Source organism: Lotus japonicus, chromosome 6 (assembly GCF_012489685.1).
Source record: "Lotus japonicus ecotype B-129 chromosome 6, LjGifu_v1.2".
NCBI lineage: Eukaryota > Viridiplantae > Streptophyta > Magnoliopsida > Fabales > Fabaceae > Lotus > Lotus japonicus.
The window spans coordinates 26,029,075-26,036,276 of record NC_080046.1 but is presented as its reverse complement, the minus strand read 5'-3'; the positions used below and the strand labels follow the sequence as shown (position 1 = coordinate 26,036,276).

Here is a 7,202-nt window from a genome sequence, read left to right as displayed (position 1 = left end):
TCCTCATTTTTTCCCTCAATTTGCTTTTTTAACTCATGCAACACTCTCCCACTCCTAGTGGTAACAACAGCAGAATTTTCTTGTTCGGGATTGGGGATAGTATCGGAAGGAAATTTAACTTGAGGCCTTTCGGCAATTTGCTTGGCTAGCTGGCCAAGTTGGTTCTCCAAGTTCTTGATAGCCACCTCTTGGTTCTTATGGTTGTTGTTCATGCGGTTGATGCAACTCTCCAATAGCTCCTCTAAACTCCTCTTGCAATTCACCTTTCCAACAACTTGTGTTTGGACAAGAGGTTCATGATTTGAGGATGGAACTATGCTTCCTTGAGCTATAGCTTTGGCTTCATTGCTCTCAGCATTGACAGTACACAAGTTACTAACATGAGGTCCACCACAAGACTTGCACTCCACACAAGTCATTCTTGAACCAATAGCCTTGGTCTCCTTAATATGCATTCGAATCTCCGCCACTTGTTCGGTGAGTTGCTTGTTGGAGGCCAAGAGCTTGTCATAAGCTTCCACTTCAAACTTACTCCTTCGGGTTTGGCGATCATTTTCAGAGTTCATGGCTCTCGCTGCCATCTTTTCTATTAAGTCATACCCCGCTTGTGGGGGAAGAGCATCGAACTCGCCATTTGAAGCCGCATCTAGGCCAAACCTCCAAGAGTACTGTAGACCATCATAAAATGTTGCAACCAATTCAGCTTGGGTGAGATTGTGTTGAGGACATTTCCTCAATAGCTTCTTGAAGCGCTCCCAAGCTTCATAGAGACTTTCTTCAGTGGGTTGCACAAAATTCATGATGTCTTTTTTCAATTTCCTCAGAAGGGCTCTTGGGAAGAACCTTGTTGTGAATTTTTCTGCTAAGTCTTCCCAAGTAGTGAAGCTCCCTTGAGGCTGTGAATTCAGCCATTCCTCAGCTGCATCCTTCAAAGAAAATGGAAACAAGCTCAACCGAATTGCATCCGTCGGAACATTGTTCACACGGTAAGTGTTGCAATTCCGGATGAACCTCTCCATGTGAGCATGTGGAACTTCCAAAGTACCTCCACCATATTGGTTTTGGCTCACCAAGTTGATGAATGCCGGTCTCAACTTAAAGTTTCCCACTCCCTCGGGAAAGACAATGCTCCCGGGATAGTCATAACTCATGGTAGCCGAAGTGAGTTCCCGAAGAGACCGGTTGGCATTCTCAACTTCTTGTTCACATAATCGGAGGGTGATCCCCTCTTGGATTCTTGCCTCGATATGGGCTTGCATCTCCTCCTCCGTCATATGGCCACCCATGACAGTGTCTCTCTCGAGAGCAACCTGAAAGTGTGACACTCAAACAGAAAAAGATTAGTAGCACCAATTCTAGACAAAGATAAAAGCAAAAAATAAAACCACAAACTAAAAACTTAAACCAAAAACCACAAACAATTCCCCGGCAACGGCGCCAAAAACTTGTTGGTCAATCTGCAAGTGCACAGATATCTCCGGGTTTTAATTTATCCAACCACAGGGAATTGGAATGTGAATTCAGTTTAAGAGTCAAGTTCAAGGTTGAAAAGCAAGTAAAATTCAGTTTTAAAGGTTGTTTGTTTCTTAAGTTTGTAAAAAGACAAGTGCTCAAGTAATAAAGCGATTGAAAAACAGAGATGAAATTGCCTTGGGTTCTTGCTCAACAAATTCAGTTTTAGCAAACCTTCCTATTCAATTAATTCTGAGTCTCTCCTTGATGTTCTAGCCTAGATAGTCATCTATCGATGCCTCGTAAAGAAAACCCTTTCTAATCAAAAGATAGATTCAATTCCTTGATAACCTAAACATTTGTTAGAAGCACTAAGCATGCAATTTAGGCCAACAAACCTCAACCCTTCCTCTATTCCTAGCAGCAAGTATAGAAGAGGTAATCTCACAACAAGTCCCAATTCTATAACAAACTATCGTTATGATTATAGAAAAGTAAAAAGCTAGCATGCATTCAAGCTTGAGAGATAGAGCATAGGAGTGAGATTCAAGGGTTTACTCAGAACAACATGAATAGAAAAGGAATGAAAGCTAAAACATCCAAAGTCTTACAAAGAACCCAAAACAAAAGGGGTTTTAGCCAAGCATGGCTATAGAATCCATACAAGAAAAGAAGGATAAAACCTGGAACATGGACTTGGAGAATGCTTCTCCTCAAGCTCCAGAGCCTAACCCTACTTCTAACTTATTTAGGAATGTATAGAAATGACAAAAGTTACAAAAGAAATGAAAAAAAGCCTATTTATAGGCAAACAGGTCGAGTCTGGGCGCTCAGGCGCCAATTAAGCCCGCCTGAGCGCCAATTCCAAGCCAAAACAAGCTCTCTGGAGGTAATTGGCGCTCAGGCGCTCAATCAGGAGCGCTCAGGCGCCAATTCCTTTCTAGCATCATGTAAACATCGATCCAATTGGCGCTCAAGCGCTCAACACGAGCGCCTGAGCGCTCTCTACATGCTAGAAAGCCTTTTGACCTTCTTCTTAAGTTCCCTTTAAGCCTCCCTTCAATTTTCCAAGCCTTTTGACCTTCTTTCTTCATCAGTTTTCAGACCTAGCTGCTTGGGAACAAAGCAAGGAAAATATCTAGGATTTCCAAGAGTTTATTAGCACAAAAGACCCTCAATTCAAGTAGAAAAGATATGCAAGTCTTAAACTTACTTAAAATGCATGAAAGGTCCCTATAAAACTATGAAATTACCAAAACAAAGTAGAAACACAAATAAAGATAAAAATGCATGAGAATGCATGAAACACTACATGAGACTCAACAAAAAGACTCAAAACAAACTAAGAAATGACCCTAAAAACACTACTAAACTAGGGTCATCACACCACTATACTCAACGATAGCTCGCCCTCGAGCGTAAACAACACTCGCTTGCCCTCAAGCGCAAGAAATGCTCCCAAAACAAGTGCCCAACAACGAATACTTATCACAAAACCGGGGGATTTAGCAACCACAACTGGTTCCAAAAGAAAGACACAACAATCCACTTCATGCAACTTTTAGATAAAGGAGAGTGTAGAGTCCATCATGAGAAGCATATAGATCTAAAATTCCTAGGATGGGATATATATTAAGTGCACTAAGCACACAAGTAGTTCATAGGTTCTGGATATCATTCACTCAAGAGCAACAGAGATCAAACATGCACAAATTCAATGAGACTTCACAAGGGTTGAAATGTTGGCTTGGTGAAGTACAAGGTGGTTGGTCCCTAAGGAAGACTAGGCTTCAAAACTATTGAGTGTGGTCTAATCACATAACCCCGGAGCTTTCATCAACAAACTTTACAAGCACCAGTCTCTTGACCCCTTTCTCAACTTTCTTTTCTTTTCTTTTTTTGCACTCCAACTTTGATTAGGAGTTCTTTTCTTTTTCTTTTTCTTCTTTTTCAATAATTTTCACTTGGGGCAAGAGACTACTTCACAAATTATTCAGCTCCACAACAATTCAAGGACCATCACTCCCCAAAATCCAACCTATCATCCATCCCAATCATTTTAGCTAACAAAGAAATCTTCAATAGGCTCAAAAGGGACAACTAGGGACAAAAGTTCAAGCCAACAAACTCTGAAGCTCAAAAACCTACAAGTCTCAAGAATAATGCAAGTATCACAAAGCATGCAAAGAGTGAAATTAATACAGAACGAAGAAGTACGAGTGAGTCAGGATCCTCCTGAGAAATTTTATGGTGAAGGGTCAAAGATGGACCCTTATGGACTCACACCAACTCTATCCTCAAGAAACACTCGGAAGACCGAAGTCTCCTCCTCTCTTCCCCAAAGCATGCAATCACTCATCCCCAAAAGACAACACAAGTATTCACAAAAACATTTTCAAAAACCAGCACAAGCTAGAGAGCAAAACTTGCGGGCAACAACATGTGAGTATAGGGAAGTAAAGACCCCAAAATGACTCTAACTTACTATGCATGATGAAACAGAAAAGAAAGTTCTACAAAGAGAAAATATGCTAAAAATGCATGAATTAACTTAAAGGAAAGAGATACACCTCCTCTCCAAGTCAAGCACAGAGGCTATAGAACTTCTCTTGACCGTCTCTAAACAAGCGTTTCGATGTGAAACCCTGGAATGTACGAACGCCAAATTTCAATACTCGGAAGTTTGCCGAAACCGAAACCCTGATAGTTTGGAAACCCTAAAATCTACGGACGATGAAGACTTTTTCTATTCGGAGCTTCAAATGAAGATTCCACCCGCGTTCGCCTATTTCTCTCGTTATTTCTAATCTTTCTTCAGAACGAAGTTTTCTCATCTGACATCAACAGCAAAAAGTAGTTTTCGGGTAAAACCGATTTACACCGATTTTTGATCGTTTGATTAAATTCCAAGAAACCTGTTTTGAGTTCTGGAATTCTGTCGCCAGAACCTATCTTAGAATTCTCCAAGGATTACGCAGGAAAAATCGGAATCGCGAAATTTTCATTTTTCAAAATTTTCCAAAAACTATAAATAGCGGGAAAATGAAAAAAAAATCAAAAACTCACCCATTTCCCCCATTGAACCCGCGAGCTTCCAAGAGAGGAGGAGGATTTTGATTTTCGCCGTTTCTTGCCCGTTTGCTGCACCGATCGTTGCAAATCGAAGACCTCGAGGTAGGATTACCATATCTCTCTTCTGATCGTCGTTTCTGTCGACTTCATCTATGTCTTTCTGTGCTCAAAGTTTTGAGCTTTTTGTAAAACTGTCCAAATAAGCTGATTTCAGTGTCTAAACATATTCTCTGCATGCTCCTGAGCGTGTTTAGCGGATTACATTTTGCCGAATGTCGACGAAATGCCGCCGGGATCAATTTCTGTTGGAAAAATCCATTTTTGGGTAAAGTTCCGTTCTTTAAGCTGAAAATTCACGACTTAGCTTCGTGCTAGTAGGATTAGTCGTGATAAACGTCGTTGTTGACGTCCCCATCCAATTTGTTTTTTGAAAATCCAGTTTTGAAATTCTGAGCTGAAAATAATGACCAAAATACCCCTGCGACAGTTTTTCATCCGAAAATTTTTCTGAGCTTAGAACCGTCTTAGTTATGGCTCATGATAACCTAGGAACCAAGTTTGGTCGAAGAAAAATCGACCCCCCTAATTAAGGAAAGTGGCCGAGAGCTCCATTAAGGGGGGAGGGAATTTCGGTTTTTCGAAAATTTGTCTTAACGCGTTAGATTGTCGTACGTAGGAGCTTGTGATGTGTCGTGTAACCCTAGTGCGTATTGTTTGCTGAATTTCTGACTCTTTGTGCTTGATTTCTGTGATTTGTCCTAAGGTTCGTTTGAAGAACTTTGTGAAGTTCAAGAGGGAGATTGTAAGGAAAACTTTGAGAAGCAAGCTGGAAAACCAACCGGTGAGGGTTTCTCACTGAATACTAGATAATGATTTAGGTGTCGACGAATTCGACTTGATTTACTGTTTATGCACTTGATTGTGTTTGATTGGGAAAATGTTTTCTGAGGCTACGGCTGACAATTGATAATCTTTTATTGCTTGATTGCTGTTGAGGTTGAATCACATGCTAAATGCTATCTGGTTAATCTAGGATGTGTGATATTTGCCCTATATGCTGAGTGCTAAATGGTTATTCCTCAATGTGCTGTTATATGTGCCATGACTGTTGGATTGTACTGTTTGAATATGCAAGTACACATATATCTGTTATTCGGCAGAGTGAGGATAACGGGCTGTTACGCCAACTTTTACTGTGAGATTTGAGGAAGTTGATGGGACGGACCGAGGTTCGGACCCTTGATATTGTTTTGATGGATCGAGACCTTCTCTGGGAATTATTCGGGATCATGGGATCTTTTGAAACTTATAAGACTGGAGATAAAACTAAATGAAAATTATTTTACAAGAAAAAATTCATAAGACATTAAACAACCTCCAAACCTTTAATTAATGATTACAAATTCAATTAAGAGCTTAAGACATGAATATTAGTTTTTGGAAAACGAGAAGTGTCGCCGAGTCCAAGTTTTGGGGAAACTAATGAGTTTCCGAGTATGTTAATACTCTTTCGCTCGATGAGTTGATTTGTTGTTTGGGCTATCTAAGGGATAAGCCGAGAAATTGATAATTTTTCGGGTATGTTGATACTCTTTCGCTCGATGAGCTGATTTGTTATTTCACTATCTAAAAGATAAGTCCGGGAACTATAAGTTTCCAAGTACATTGGTACTTTTCGCTCGCTGAGCAGATTTTGACCATCGGATGGAGATGAGTCGGATGATTCGAGAAATCATCATGAGTTACTTTTTATAATTAATTGTCTTTTGTCGCAGAATCGACATTTACTTTAGGGTATTCTTTTTAGAGACAATTAGTTAGCTAGAACACGTGACGACGTGACGAGTGAGGTCGGAGACGTTGTTTGGCTAACCACTTGCATTCATGCACTCATTGAGGTTAATACACGGTGGGATTGCCGGACCTCGTTGGATTCCAAAAATGGTCATAAGACCCGGATTTCCATGTAAGAACACTGCGGTGATTCTTGGTAGCAGACGGAAATGGCAGGCCTGCGGGTTTACTGCTGATCTGACTACACTTTGTTTGGTATAAGAGACACGCGAGCGGAAATGGTCCCACCGTGGCTGGTGTTAGGGCTGACTCGTTGGTGTCCATCCCTCCGGAATGCATCTTGTTCCTTTGCATATGCATTTCATGCCCCATTCATGCTGGTTATAGTTGCTGTTTGTGTTTGTTACCTGTTAATGTTTTGAGATATGTTATACGCCAGTAAATGTTATATATTTCTATTTGACAAGTTTTGCAACTATAATGTTGACATCCGTAATTAAGCCTATGTGGCTATTATTTAATTTTTGCCTATTGGATGTACTATTATGTAATTCTTTGAGTTGACCCTTGCGCGTGCTACCTGTGTATGGGGGGCTATGTATGCCCTTTTTGTCAGATGATGTCGATGTCCGACTGGTTCGAGATGGTCGTCCCTACGGGGGGGACCAGATTTGAGTTGCTTGATACAGACACCCCGGGCTCGTGGGTGGTCGACCCCGCAGGTCACCGAGCCATTTACACGGGGCGCATTAGGGAGGACCACGTGGACCGAATGGGGAACCTGACGCAAGGAGTCTTGAGACGCCACACGGTTAGCTTCAACCTACCACCAGACGTGCATTGTGGCCCTGGAGTTGTGGTACCGCCACCTTCATCTGAGGACG

General features: G+C 41.2%; 1 non-coding gene across 1 annotated transcript; it reads left to right on the top strand.

The window, feature by feature from the left end:
- Positions 1-711: 711 nt before the first annotated feature.
- Positions 712-818, top strand: LOC130727042 (small nucleolar RNA R71). The gene has a single exon (XR_009015084.1). It is a non-coding gene; the product is annotated as a small nucleolar RNA R71 (small nucleolar RNA).
- Positions 819-7,202: the final 6,384 nt, after the last annotated feature.